General features: G+C 47.0%; 1 long non-coding RNA gene across 1 annotated transcript in view; it reads right to left on the bottom strand.

Moving 5' to 3' along the window:
• LOC103603362 overlaps window positions 1-14,291 on the bottom strand; it is a 27,562-nt gene extending 13,271 nt beyond the window's left edge. Inside the window, exons 1-4 of the long non-coding RNA XR_551610.1 lie at window positions 14,133-14,291; window positions 10,960-11,109; window positions 9,794-9,895; window positions 476-552 (exon numbers count right to left, since the gene is read on the bottom strand). This is a non-coding gene — a long non-coding RNA (uncharacterized LOC103603362). The remainder of the gene's footprint in view (window positions 1-475; window positions 553-9,793; window positions 9,896-10,959; window positions 11,110-14,132) is intronic.
• Between the last annotated feature and the right edge of the window lie 6 nt (window positions 14,292-14,297).

Raw genomic sequence — 14,297 nt, 5'->3', positions numbered from 1 at the left:
CAATTCCCTATAGCCACCAGGACTTAAATTGTGATTTAATTTTTGCCAAAACTAATTATAATATTGATGGGGAAAAAACATCCCAAGGGTGCAGAAAGAAACCATGTAATCCTATGGATGGGAGAGAACACTGAGTGATGTTATATAAATGTCATAGAGTTTTTCTCACAGGCTTCTTCAGCCATCATAACCAGGGAAAAATGGGGAGTGATCAGGATGACTGTCGCAGAATGATTCTGAGTTGCTCAACTTGCTTTTGCATGTGGTGGTGATTCCCGGGAAACCCCCTTCACCCTTCAGATTTTAGAATTATGAGTGTTTCATTCCAGCTTGACAGGGTACATCAAAGGGCTTTCTCTGAGGGAAAGTCTGAGGAAGAATGTTAAGCTGTTAAAGAGAACGCACATCCCCAACATTTGTGGGCCCCTGAAGAGAATTCCTGATTTTACACACAGAAAGTTAAGGAAGGGTTTACCTGAGAATTTCTGCCTTTGATGTCATCAGGGCTCTGCCCGGCGACCTCGGCCTGGAGCCAGGGACCAGGTGTACGGCCTGAAAGAAACAAGAACCACCTCACATCTACTGGCCCAGGGACCAGCTGTGCACGCTTCATGGAGACACTTTGCTAAACCAGTACTTATGGCGGCAGCAGCAGCAGAGGACCTGAGGGTAACGTGAGCCGGCAACCCGAAACCCTCAGGCTCCTGGCCCTAGACCATGTGTTTCCAACCGCCACCTTCCATGTCACAGACGTGGATACAGAGGAGTCACGCCTGACATGCTGCAAGGAGAACAGACTATTAAGGCCTATCAGCTAAAAGTACGTCAGAGTTCCTTACTCAAAACATCCACCATTTCCAAGCATACTCATGGGTCCATTACCCACCACGTGCCAAGCTCCATGCTAGCATCAGATAAAAAAAGGAGTAAAAGGTAAGTATCTGCTAATGCAAACCACGCTTCTGTTCCATGAAGATCCAACTCATTCTGTAAAATAAATTGTGTTTAAATATCACACAAGTTACATATGAATATATTCTCATAATTAAGAATGCAAAGAATACAGAAGAAGATTATGAAGAAAAAAATAAAAACCCCAAATGCCTCTTTTCTGCCTGTGTCTCTCCCAAATCCCAATTTTCTATCCCGGAGTCACCGCAGCTAAAAGTTTGGTTTTTATCTCTCCAGGTTTTATTTTTTCTTTTTGGCATTTACTTACATATATCTGTATGTATACAGATATATGCTGTGGTTGGTCTATTCAAGTTTTAAATCCACAGTTCCAAGTCTTACAGAACTCTCCCTTCAGCTGGGTGTTCCAAATAGTGTCTCCTTCTCTGTTTCATTTGGTACAAGACTTTTCTGTCCTGCTTCTGCCATGAGCTAGGAATTAAATAACCATGTCCCAACGCCCCCCCGAACAATCCAGGTTGCAGTCCTACTTAAAGAGCAACGTGAAAAGCAGAAATGCTCATCACAGCTTATTGATAACAGTGAAAAACCGATAACCTGTGTTCAACAAGTTTTTAGGTAATCTAGGGTTCAGTATCATATGATAGAGGTCTAAGCAGCTGTTTGAATGTTTACAAAGACTGGCTTTGGGGAGGTGAAACTGTATAAATAGAATGATCTCAACTATTTTTAAAATGCACCAAAAAACATAAATAATATACTAAAATGTTTCCTCCTGGGTGGTAGAATCACCATTTCAAACTGTATAAATAGAATGATCTCAACTATTTTTAAAATGCACCAAAAAACATAAATAATATGCTAAAATGTTTCCTCCTGGGTGGTAGAATCACCATTTCAAAAAAAAAAATCTCTTAAAAATACTTTTCAAGTTTTCTACAGTAAACATATACAAGGGTACTTTAAAAAGACCATGGAAAAATAAAATTAAAGGATAATATAAATCTTTCCATGAACATTTTGAAGTACCCTCATGTAAGTTATCATAAGAATCTTTCAAAGGAAGATATAGTTGTTAAATAAACTATCATGTAGAAGGGTCTCTGAAGCTTATAAAACATTGATCAAATGGGCGGTAACATTTTCATTAAAACATTTTTTAAGTTAATGAGTGTATTTGTTCTAGAATAAAGATGTTTTGGAGCCAAAGACATACAGAGTATAAGATTCTTAGCCAGCTCACAAACTGAGTAAAAAGAAAAAGACAATGATATACAGCCCCTGACTGAATTCCATGAGGGAGGATAGCCTTGGAAATTACAGTTCTGAGATTTAAGGAACTCTGGTGCACTCCAGAAAACCGTCTAGGCCAGGGTTTCACAACTTCAGCTTTATTGACATTTTGGGCTGGACCGTTCTTTGTTGTGGGGCTGTCCTGTGGGCTGCAGGATGTTTGAAAGCATCCCTGGGCACTACTCACTACATGCCAGTAGCACAGCCTCGCCCCATGCCCATGCTCACTTGTAACAGTCAAAAAATGACTGCAGACATTGCCTAATGTCCTGCAGAGCAAAACAGCCCCGATTTGAGAACAACTGGGCAATGAAACAGGCTGTACTAAGGTATGCAATTCCCATAAATATGACTGGAAATAATAGCAGAGAGTTTAAAGGAGAATCAGTTTCTTCATAAAACAGGCAAACTCTGCATATATTCAAGTAAAAGAAATTTCACTGCTGCTAAAGTGAGTAGCTGGGACTTAGGGTTTTAATCCAAATATCTCCTTAAAAGGATTTTCCCTTATGAAATCCCACTAAAATCTCTTACAATTCAAAGAGTAGGGCCATTCTGCTGAAATAGTCCTTCACATGGGCTGTTTCCCCACAGAAAGGTATTTCAGATTCACCAAAACAGTGGTTTTCAAACTTCTGCTACTGCAACTTACAGTAAGAATTATTATTTACATTTCTACCCAATCTCAAGCACTTACCATGCTTACAGAGCGGACAGTGAACATTGCTGCTGTCTGCTGTAAACAGATGCCCCCTGCCACCATTCACATAGCTGTGGATAACAAAAGAAGTTGAAGGAGTTGCTGGCTACAGAGCAGCCCTGACATGAAAGACTTCTCTGAGCTGCGGGGCTTAAAGAAGAAAGTCCGTGCTTGGGCTGAAGAAGCAGACGCCTGGGGGCCAAGCTGGCTTCCAACCTAATTTTTTTGTCACTTGTAAACCAAGCAAGCCTTATATCTTTTTCCAGGCATGGAGATATTTTCACATCAGAAAAAAAAAAATCCATTTTGTAGTCAAACAACAAGAGGATGAATATCGCAGGACTCGAAGAATGTCCAGAAAGCATTTACAGACTTGGCTGGCCATTAAAGCAGGGTCTCTCGAGCACCTCCCCAGAATGCCCGCCAGCCCTGGAGTGCAATTCCTGGGGGCTGGTAAGGTAGGTTTGGAAAAAGACAGGCTCCTGTGAGCAGCAGACCTAACTCAGCTCTGGGCCAACATGGTCAGTCCAAGCTAAGGTCCAGCCTGGCACTGGAGTGAAGAGGCAGCCCAATGTGGTCAAAGCACACAGGACGCGAAGCAAAGGCCCTTGAGCCCAGCCCCAGCTCTGCCACCAGCTGTGAACAGGGCAGGTTTCTGCAGCGGCACGTGAAGGAGTTGGGCTGGGTGACCTCAAAGGGCCTTTCCTGTTCTTACATTGGAGGTGTCTCCACAGGAGACTAGAACTCAGTGGAAGATTCTGAGCAGAGGGTGCTGGGACTGGACTTGGGCTTCAGGCAAATCACTAGGGCTGCAGTGTGAAGCAGGGAGCCTGTTGGCAATTCCTGCAGCCATTTGGGTGGGAAATGACAGTGGCTTGGGCCAGGGTGGGAGTGGCAGAAGAGATGAGAGAGATTGGATTCCAGAAGCATTTCAAAGAAAGACACCCCAGAGCTTACTGATAAGCCAGAATATGGGAGTAGAAGAGAAGTCAAAGAGGGCTGTGGGGTTTTTGGTGTAACAAAAAATGAGAAGCAGCCTGCGTGCAGCAGAGGGAGGAGAGAGGGGCAGGAGGTGGATGCGGCCAGCACCTCTCACCAGTGGATGGCAATGTGGAGGGCCCCTGGTGGCCTTGAAAAGAGCTCTTGCGATGGCATGGAGGGGAGAAGGCCTGGGTGGACACGGCTCGCGAGAGAGCAGGTGAGAGCCACTGAAGGCACTGTTTGCCAGAAGAGAAGACAGATGGCTCAGGAACCAGGGCAGGCCAAGGGAGATGTTTGGTAGATATTACAACACTGCTGCAGGTTCAGAGATAATGGAGTGTCCTGGGAAGCCAGGAGTAGTGGTGGATTTTCCCTTATGAAATCCCACTAAAATCTCTTACAATTCAAAGAGTAGGGCCATTCTGCTGAAATAGTCCTTCACATGGGCTGTTTCCCCACAGAAAGGTATTTCAGATTCACCAAAACAGTGGTTTTCAAACTTCTGCTACTGCAACTTACAGTAAGAATTATTATTTACATTTCTACCCAATCTCAAGCACTTACCATGCTTACAGAGCGGACAGTGAACATTGCTGCTGTCTGCTGTAAACAGATGCCCCCTGCCACCATTCACATAGCTGTGGATAACAAAAGAAGTTGAAGGAGTTGCTGGCTACAGAGCAGCCCTGACATGAAAGACTTCTCTGAGCTGCGGGGCTTAAAGAAGAAAGTCCGTGCTTGGGCTGAAGAAGCAGACGCCTGGGGGCCAAGCTGGCTTCCAACCTAATTTTTTTGTCACTTGTAAACCAAGCAAGCCTTATATCTTTTTCCAGTTCAGCCTTAAAAAGGAAGTAAATTCCGACACATGCTACAACACGGATGAACCTTGAGGACGTTATACTACGTAAAATAAGCCAGTCTCAGAAAGGCAGATACGTATTGTATAATTCCACTGAGAAAATCATAGAGACAGAAAGTAGAAGGGCGGTTGCGAGGGGCTGGGGCAAGAGGGAAATGAAGAGTTGTCTAGGATTTGAGATGGAAACAAACATGCCTGAAACCAGCCACCTCCCCACTGAGCTGGCTGTGGCGAGGATGGTTTTGCGGGCACGCCAGGCTGACACGGCATGGCTGGGCGTCTGTCCCCCCTTCCTCCACCACAGTGTGAACTTGAGGGCCTGTGAGGACATCCTTTATCCAATCTCTCCAGTGGGTTAGGGCCTCAGTGAGTATCTTTTCATGGGATGATGACTTCACTCTTTCTACTCTTTCATTATGTTGATAAATATCTGTGACCTATGCATTTTTTCCCAAAGAGTCCTACTGAAAGAGTTTTTTCCACTTTCTTTTTATTGTGGTAAATACACGTAACATAAAATTTACCATTAATGACACTGAGAACATCCACAGTGTGTGTAGCCCTCTTTCATTATGTTGATAAATATCTGTGACCTATGCATTTTTTCCCAAAGAGTCCTACTGAGTTTTTTCCACTTTCTTTTTATTGTGGTAAATACACGTAACATAAAATTTACCATTAATGACACTGAGAACATCCACAGTGTGTGTAGCCATCACTGCTGTCTAGTTCCAAACATTTCCATCACCCCAAAAAGAAACCACACACCCTCAGTAGTCACTCACCAGTCCTTTTCCACCCAGTCCCTGGCAACCACTAATCCACTTTCCTGAATTTGCCTGTTTTGGATATTTATATGCAATAGAATCATACAATATGTGGCCTTCTGTGTCTGGCTTCTTTGACTTATGCATTTTAAAAACATTTTAAAAAATTAGACAAAATCATTCTACCAAGGAAAGAAAGCAGCTAATACCTGCGGAGCGGAGGTAGTGAAGATGGGTACGGGGAGCACTAAGCATTAGGGTATTTGCTGTGAGTGTGTGAGTGTGAGTGTGTGAGTGCGAAGGAGAGTGCAAGCACTGCCGAGGCAGAGCGTGAGAACACACTCATCTGACAGCACCAGCGCTGTCTCCCCGGCCATGAAGAGCTCCAGTCTTGGGGAACCAGTCAGTGGTGAGCCAGGGGAAAGCTGTAAGGCTAGATGTAATGGGACAGGCATACCCACATCTGACTCACACTAATGTCATTATCAAGGTTCTGTGTTATGGCTCACAGGGTGGCAGGAACATGCTCACTTAATTCCACTAGGAGGCTACTGAAGTATCTCACGTGCGCTAATGCCACATCAATCTAAAACAGGATCTTATTTTTGAAACTGCAATTGCCCTTTCCAGTCTGTAGGATGGCAGTTCATTAACAGTTTTTTCCCCCCCTGCTCCTTCCTAAACATCGGGAGATGATTTTTGGTGCACAGACTGCCAACTGCGCCCTCCTGGCAAGCTGTGCGGGGCTGTCGGGGATAGCTTTTCTTCTCAGGGCTGAGGCTGTATGCTATGTGCTCAAAGTGCAGGTAACTTTAGAATTTACTGAATCTGAAGATTGATGGACCCCCCACAGCATGTTACTGAGAAAGGCTGTACAGCAGAAAGAGGTTTTTAAGAATGTGCTTTTCTAGAATGGTTTAGGGCAGATCAGCAAAATATAGCCTGAAGACCAAATCCAGCCTGCACTTGTTTTTGTAAATAAAGTTTTATTGGAACACAGCCATGCCCATTCATTTATGTATCATCTGTGGCTGCTTTTGTGTTAAAAGAGCAGAACTGAGTAGTTGCGCTAGAGATCTGCAGAGCCTCAAATATTTATTCTCTGGCCCTTTACAGAAAACGTTTGCTGACCTCAGGTTTAGGATAGGGGTCACCAACTGAAAAGCCTCCAGAGGCCAAGTTTGTGTAACAGAGCAGTAGGATTTGTGGCATGAAGGTGACTAGCCAGCAAACCCCAGCTTAGGGGAAGGAAATGAGCCTGAATGAGCCAGTAACTGTGATTCGTAGGTGTGCATTTTCCAAGAGTGCAGTTATTTCAACACCACAAATAAGTATACTGAATAAATTAAAGACTGCTTATTCTTGATTTATAACTTCGTGACAGCATAGTAAAAGGAATTCCCTTCTTCCCCCTCAGCTGCCTGTCTGGATCATGGGGTCAAATATTTATTAAATGCCTCCTGGTCCTGGATCTCTGGGAGATACCAAGTTAACCCTGTTCATTAGCAGCTATATCTTCCTGGCCACATGGATACGCTTATTTCACCAAACCTCGTGGACATGTCCTTCCCTGGTGTTTATTTCCATCTCCAAACTAATGACTGGCATATCTAGTCCTCACACTTGACCTGACCCAGACCTCAGTCCCAGACCTGTGGTCCCTGACCCCTCCCAGCCCCAGGACACCTCCCCCTTGCAGCCCTCCAGGCTCTTCAGCTCACCATGACAGGAATCTCATTGCCTCCTCCTGAATCCACCTCCCCTCCAGCTCCTTCTTGGTGCCACATCATCCACCCAGGCCCATGGCAGGTACTTGGGGGACCTTGGCTCCCCCACTTCCCTTGTTCCTCTCGTGGCCTGGATCCCCAAACCCTGACTACTCTGAGCACAACCCCAATCATCCCCCTTCCATAGACTCATAATAGCCTCCTAATGGGTTCCCTGACCCTGGCCTCTATCTCCTCCCATCACACCACCTAAATCTAATCACATCCCTTCTCAGAGTTCACTGTGGCAGAGGGGATGCAGCATTGGGTCTGGCTCAGACCAACCTGGGTTAGAAATTCTTGGCTCTGGCTTCAATTTGCTGTGAGGCTTTAGGCAAGTCACTTGGCCTCTCTGGGCCTCCTTTCCCCTATCTGTAAACTCTCTGCATTAGGACGAATGATGAGGTAAGGAAAGCACCTGGAGCAGAAATAGGCACATACGAGGTGGTCCACAACAGCATCAGTTATTGTGCTGGGACTGTGGTCATTAAGTATTCTTACTGACAGTTTTTCCCCTGCTCACAGACTCAAGTTCTAATGTCTCACAAGGGACAAGGCACACTTATCTCTAGCATGTGCTGCCTGGCCCCTTCTAGGTCCTCTCTGAAGCCTGGCTGCCTGTCGATGGGAGGGTATTCCACTCTGCTCTCCTGGCCATGTGGAAAGTTCTGTGAGACAGGGTCTGTGAATGTGGGGAGGGGGGCTGCCTCAGTTTCCTCATGTGTAAGTCACCCTGCCTGGGGGAGTGAGTGAGCCTAATTCTGAACACCTAAGCCCTGTGCTCCAATAAGAACACGGACACTCAGGTCTTCATCTGTCTGACTCCTGTAACTATTTCACAAGATGGGGAGAGGGGTGTTATTTATTGATACCCCCACCCCCAGCCTAACACTTCTGGCAGCCTGTGCAGTGTTATCCCAGCCAGGCCCCCTGTGTCCTGATACACCTTTTCCTGTGTGGGACTTATGGTTCTTCAATATACCCAGCACGATCATGCTCTCTCCTGGGTTCGTGCTATGCTCTGCCTCGACTGCCTCCCTACTCACATGGAAATGTGACCCTCTCTCTAGCGCCTTCTCCCACCCCCGTGCCCGCTGTAGTGCCCCCAGCACTCTAAACAGTCATCGACTAAGACACTCTCATTGCATCACAGCCATTTTGTCTCTGGAGTGTGCACGGTGGGTACCTGCAGCCTCCGGGGGTGCCTGGTGCACAGTGGTACCTGCGCATTTGCTGAGCTGAGCTGGAAGGTGAGACCGACACCTGTCTTCTCCCATTGCTGTGTCTTCATGGCCTACTGAACCCTGAGGTGGTGTGATTTCTCTCCCTCTTCCTTTTGCTCTCTCTCAGAGAAGTGATATTTACATATTATTAAGAGAGCATGCAAGCTCACTGCTCTCTAAATGTGCAGTCCCACAGGCCAGCAGAGAAAGATCTGCCCAGGCTGATCTTGAGAGGATCTCTGCCCTGAGCAGACAGCAGGCTGCGTTCCCTCTGCTCTGCGGAAAGCTTTGTCCTACAGAGGGGACTTCCCCAAGGTCCCTCTGAAGGGAGAAGGTCAAAGAGCCTGGTTCCTGACACCTGGTTTTGGGCTAACCCTTGACACCGATGGTTTTCCATTAGGGTCCACAGGCATCTGGGACTGGGGGTCTTACTTAGGTTGTGGGGTTGGAACACATCCAACCCTCACCCCAGACTGTTGTTGGCTCTGCCCCTTCTTACTGGCACCTGCCCAACCTGACAGGCCCAGTACTGGACAAGAGCTGGCTCATGTTAACTTGCGGGCAGCTGCATTGTGTGGACAACACCCGCCCTTTTTTCTTCAGCCTCCCAGCTATTTTGACTCTGAGGGGCTGGCCAGTCAGCCTCTTCCCCTTCTACTCTTAAGGCTGAACAGGTAAGCCGAGGTAAGGCCTCTCTTGGAGCCTGATGGCACAATTTAATCAGGAGGAGGCAGGCTCTCATTGGCTGTACATTGGAATCACCTGGCAGCTTTCAAGATCCTGGTCCCACCCAGGATCTTCTGACTAGTTGGTCTAGATGCAGCCTGGCCTTCAGGATTCTAGGTCATTCTAATGTGTAGCCAAGGTTGAGAACCACGGACCTAAGGACATTCTCCATTTCACAGTTTAACAGAGTTCCGAATTGGGGATTTTCAGGTTCTTCCTCATCTATTAATGCAAAGCTCTTGTATCCCATTTCCCTGTTATTTTGGGGTATTTAGTGCCCTAGTCAAAAGCCCTAGAGAAGGGAGGGATGAGAGGTAAATGTAGGCATCCAAATCTGGTGCCAAATAATTAACCCTGGTATCCTGTAAAAAGTTTCTAAGCGAATTCTTAACATCCGGACAAATAAGTATTCCAAAACACCCAGAAGAGTGCACAGCACCGCATCTGTGCAGTAGTACAGTGAAATCATGTCATCCTTTAAACAGTCTGTGACCAATCAATGAACATCCTGCACCTAATTTTGGAGGCTCAGGAAAAGCCAGGAGTCTTCTCCAGGTGGTACTTACTTCTGGGGATCTTGCTGGGGTAAATCTTCTGGCATGGCTTATATTCATCCGGAGGCGGAAAATCTTCCACAGAATGGAACGTGAATTTAGACTCAAAATCATCTGCACACATGGGAAATGGTAAAGTTTACTCAGGTTACTGTCATGACCCAAGTTTTGATCATTTCCTGGAGCACACAGTTTACTCTGACTGAATACACTGTTTTCTGTTTGCCCGCTTAGTGCAAGGGTGTTAATGGCAGGATATTTCCACTAAGCCGGCCATCCGCCTCTCAAGTATTACTGGTTGGCTGGGAAAAGGGGAAGGAGGAAAAGCAAAATCCATAGTCACTCCCCATCGCCTGCCCCGATGTACTGCATCTTAGGGAAGCTGTTGATGGGGTGGCAGTGGTGCAGGGAGGGCCATCCCAGTCCAGAGTTGGAGGTGGGGAACCTGGTACCAAAAGGGAGCGGTGAAGTCCCAGCAGCCTAAAGCACCTGCTGTGCTCCTGGGGAGGGCTTTGGGGGAAGGGAGGGGTGGGTCGAAAAGGATCCTCAGCTTGACTGATGGAAGGAGCACAGCCTGTGTCCAGTGTGGGACCTGGACTCCCTGGAGCAAACAGGCTCTTCTCTGCACTCCTGATGGCAGGAGAGGAGGGGTCTTGTGGCCTTTTCACAGGCTGAGTCCCTGCTTTGTGATCTGGGCCTTGTGTCTGACAGTAGCCCAGCACACAGAAGGCATCCAAAGGTTTTGTGGTCTCACATCTGACCCCAGATGCCTTTCCTTCTTACCTCCATATTTTTGCTCTAATTGTTCCCCTGCCTGACGGGCCTTCTGTCTGTTCCCTCCCCTGTTCCAAATCAATCTAGTCTTTCAGGCTGATGCATTTCTCTATGGACACACATGCACACACACACACACACAGCTTAAATGTTGGTTTTCTTCTCTTCCTCTAATCTGAATCAGAAGGCTAGAGAGTGTGTCTTGGAACCACCCAGAAAGCCTTGAGAAAAACCCTATTTAACAGAACCTGAAGGCAGTCCTATGCTAAAGTGAGCTCCCTGTTCTTTTGAGAAGCATGCACCTGAAATGACAGCACTGTGGGCTGCTGGCAAGCTCTCTCCAGGGGCCAGGAGAAATCACTTCCTTGTCGCAGCCAGCTCGGCTGATGGCGCACCCCACTTACCGATGATGTGCAGGCTTCCGTTTCGCAGCTGGCCTCCAGCTTGCTGGGTTGGGGTCCAGGCTGGGGCCTGCTGGCTCTTGCTTGAAAGCTCTGTGGTGGGTGATCTTGCGGGGGGTGCCGGGGGTGGATTTAGCTTTCCCCCACCGGTCCCTTAGAGAGAAGATGATGGTGCATTCAGACACAGGCATGGGGACGGTGAATGCTATAATCTTATGTGAGAGGTTAGGTACTTAGATCTTTGGATGTAATATTATGTAGTGAGTAAAAGAGCGACCTCTGGAGCCAACCTGCTTGGGACTGAATCACAGTTCTCCCACTGGAATAAGTAACATAGCCTCTGCAGGCTCCATTATGTAAAATGGGAATGAGAACAGTACACATACCTCCTAGGGTTGTTAAGTGCTCAATAAATGTTAGTTGCAGCAGTAATATTAATGATGGTGACAGCCCTCATCATCACATGGTACAGCCCAAAGAAAGGGAAGCACTGCAGAGTCCTATGAACAGAAAGGGCTATCTGGAGGCGAGGACCCGGGTTGTTAAGTGCTCAATAAATGTTAGTTGCAGCAGTAATATTAATGATGGTGACAGCCCTTATCATCACATGGTACAGCCCAAAGAAAGGGAAGCACTGCAGAGTCCTATGAACAGAAAGGGCTATCTGGAGGCGAGGACCCGAGGGAGGCCGGGAGAACAAGCTGGCAGGGGCTGGTTCCTCCCCTGTGTTTCTGCTCACACTGGCTCTCCTGCATTGCAAACCCACATTTCTCCTTCCAATCTAAATCCTTCTTGCCCATTGAGCACAACTCAAATCCAACCTACTTCCTCAAGCCCACCCTGATCATGTCTGTGTGGGGCTCATGCTCTCCTCTGCCAACACTTTCCTGTCTGACTCCTTTGGCAATCGATAACCTGCTGTCTTGGCACACTGGTGCAGGTATTCCACTGTTGCCGATTTCTTAAGCAACACTGCAAACATCACTCTGCTTCTTGAAATGATGACAATGACACTGCTATTATCTGTGCCAAGATGTTCACAATGACAATCTCTTTCTCTATCCCCCAAGTCGGGCTGAAGCAGAAAGTACCCTCATTTTGTACATGGACAAACCAAGTTTCATGTCCAAAGGCACGAAGAGGAGGACAGAGAAGCCTGCAGTCCTGGCCTGCCTGGCTATAGCTCCCCACTGCCACTGCATCTGAGCTCCTCCGCACCCCTTAGCATCCCCCAATGTCCCCTATCCTCCTGCCTCCCTCTTTCTGGTCTTCCCTTCCTAGGTGTTGGGATTCACTTGCTCCCAGGAGCAGACTAAAGGAGCCAAGGGCTAAAGGCGCTGCCAACCCTCTTCTGGATGAGGAGCTGCCCCTCGCGTGGTGAGAGAGAAGGAAAGGAAAAAACGCTGCTGGAGCCCCAGCTACACGCAAGCCCCTTATCCACATTGTCTCTTCTAATATTCACAACAACCCTATGTGAATGGTGTGTTTATTCCCATTCGGCAAATAAAAAACATCAAGAAGGTTAGCGTAAAATCCACCTGGCACAAGGTCACACAGGAGTGGGTGGAGAACCCAGGATTTGAAATGAGACTCCTCTGAATCCAGAGAATTGTTTTTCCACCACATTGCGAACATTTGAAAATCACAAATATCAGAAGGGGCTCACCAGGACAAATGCCGAGTTTCATGGTGACAAGTCAGTTGAAAGAATGAATAAAAAAACATTCTCTCTTGTGATGGAGAGGCAAAAAATATCCAAAACGTAGACTAAAATTTCTATAAAAGTACTTCTTGAAATAGAACGATAACAAAACGGACTCAACTTAGATACCTCACACTAGGAATACGGAATATACTGATTATTGTATTAATATACTTATAAAGAAATTTTAACGATTTGACAAAATTGCTTTTAATATAATATTAAATAAAAACAGAATGTAAAGCTGTATGTAGAAAATGGTATTAACCATGTAAACACGTACATATATTCAGAAAAAAAAAAAAATGAAGGAAACATATCCAAATGGCAGTTTTCATCTCTGGGTGATCTCATTATGGGTGATTTCAATTTCTTTTTATTTGCTCTACAACAAGCTTGTATTATTTTAATTCAAGGCAATACATTTAAAAAACTTTCTGCATCAAGACTTTCTGAAAGAACAAGGAGTGTATGTGTGAATGTGTATTTGTGAGTGCGTGTGTTAGTGTGTGCATGGATGCCATGTGTGTGTGTGTGTTTGTGAGTGTGTGCATGGATGCCGTGTGTGTGTGTGTGTGTGTGTGTGTGTGTGTGTATGGGAGGGTGTGCTCGCCGTTCAGAAGGGCACTAAAGGTGAAGGAAGCTTCACTCCATAGGGAACAGGGAAACCAGGCACAGGGCACGTGCACTCGATTCAACATCGTCGGTGCTGAATATGGGAAGGGATTATTAATAATATTTGGCTCAAAACATAGGCCCCAGTTTTTTTGATTCAGTTGAAGAAACTGTCAAAAACAAGGGAGAATGCGAATCCATCTACTGAGGGCCGGAGAAGATTCTGGCTGGGATCTAGACTGGAATAATCCAACCCAAGACTGGATTAAACAGGAGACTGGTTTGGGAAACAAGCAAAACAGCCCCCTCCACCACGGGGAGAGGAGTTGGGGTGGGAAGGGTGATAGGAAGAATCCATAACCCTTCTCGAGAGCTCACTGTTGCCAGGCCCGGCTCCAGGACCTTACACAGAGGGACTCACTCAAGCCTCACAACAACCTGGACAGGTAGGAATTGCTGCTATCTGTTCATATTTTACAGATGACGAGAAGGAAGCCCAGAGAGGCTAGATGGTTGCCCAGGGTCACACAGCAAGTGATGGCAAGGGGGTCAAGGCCAGAATCCCATGCTTGCTGACAGTGTGATTCTGGGCAAGTCTCCCGGCCTCCCTCACCCTTGGTTTGGTCTCTGAAATGAATACTTCCAACAATAAAGTTGCAAAAAAAACAACGAGGTTTTAAGCCTGCTCTACAAGGGCACTGAGTAGCTCTGGTCTAAAATAGAATCAGAAGGTCTTCCCAAGTGGCTTTGCAGGCCTCTTGCTTGATCCCGAGCACTGCCCTGATTGCTGACAACAGTCAGATGACCCCGATGCGGTGGCCCGATCCAGCCAGCGCGGCATCCCCGGGCGGCGGCTTACCTGGGCCTCGGCCGTGCCTCTTCTTCTGCAGGAACGTCGGCGACCCCGGAAGGGCGGGCGGCGGCGCGGGCAAGGCCTGCACGCTGGGCTTCTGCGGCGGCGCGTGGAAGCTGGGGGACTTGGGGGGCAGCGGAGGTGGCGCTTCACTGCTGTTACCTGCGCCCG

The sequence above is a fragment of the Galeopterus variegatus genome, unplaced genomic scaffold, assembly GCF_000696425.1.
Source record: "Galeopterus variegatus unplaced genomic scaffold, G_variegatus-3.0.2 Scaffold4572, whole genome shotgun sequence".
Lineage (NCBI taxonomy): Eukaryota > Metazoa > Chordata > Mammalia > Dermoptera > Cynocephalidae > Galeopterus > Galeopterus variegatus.
Note: the sequence above shows the minus strand (reverse complement) of the source record. Positions and strands in the feature narration are given on the sequence as shown.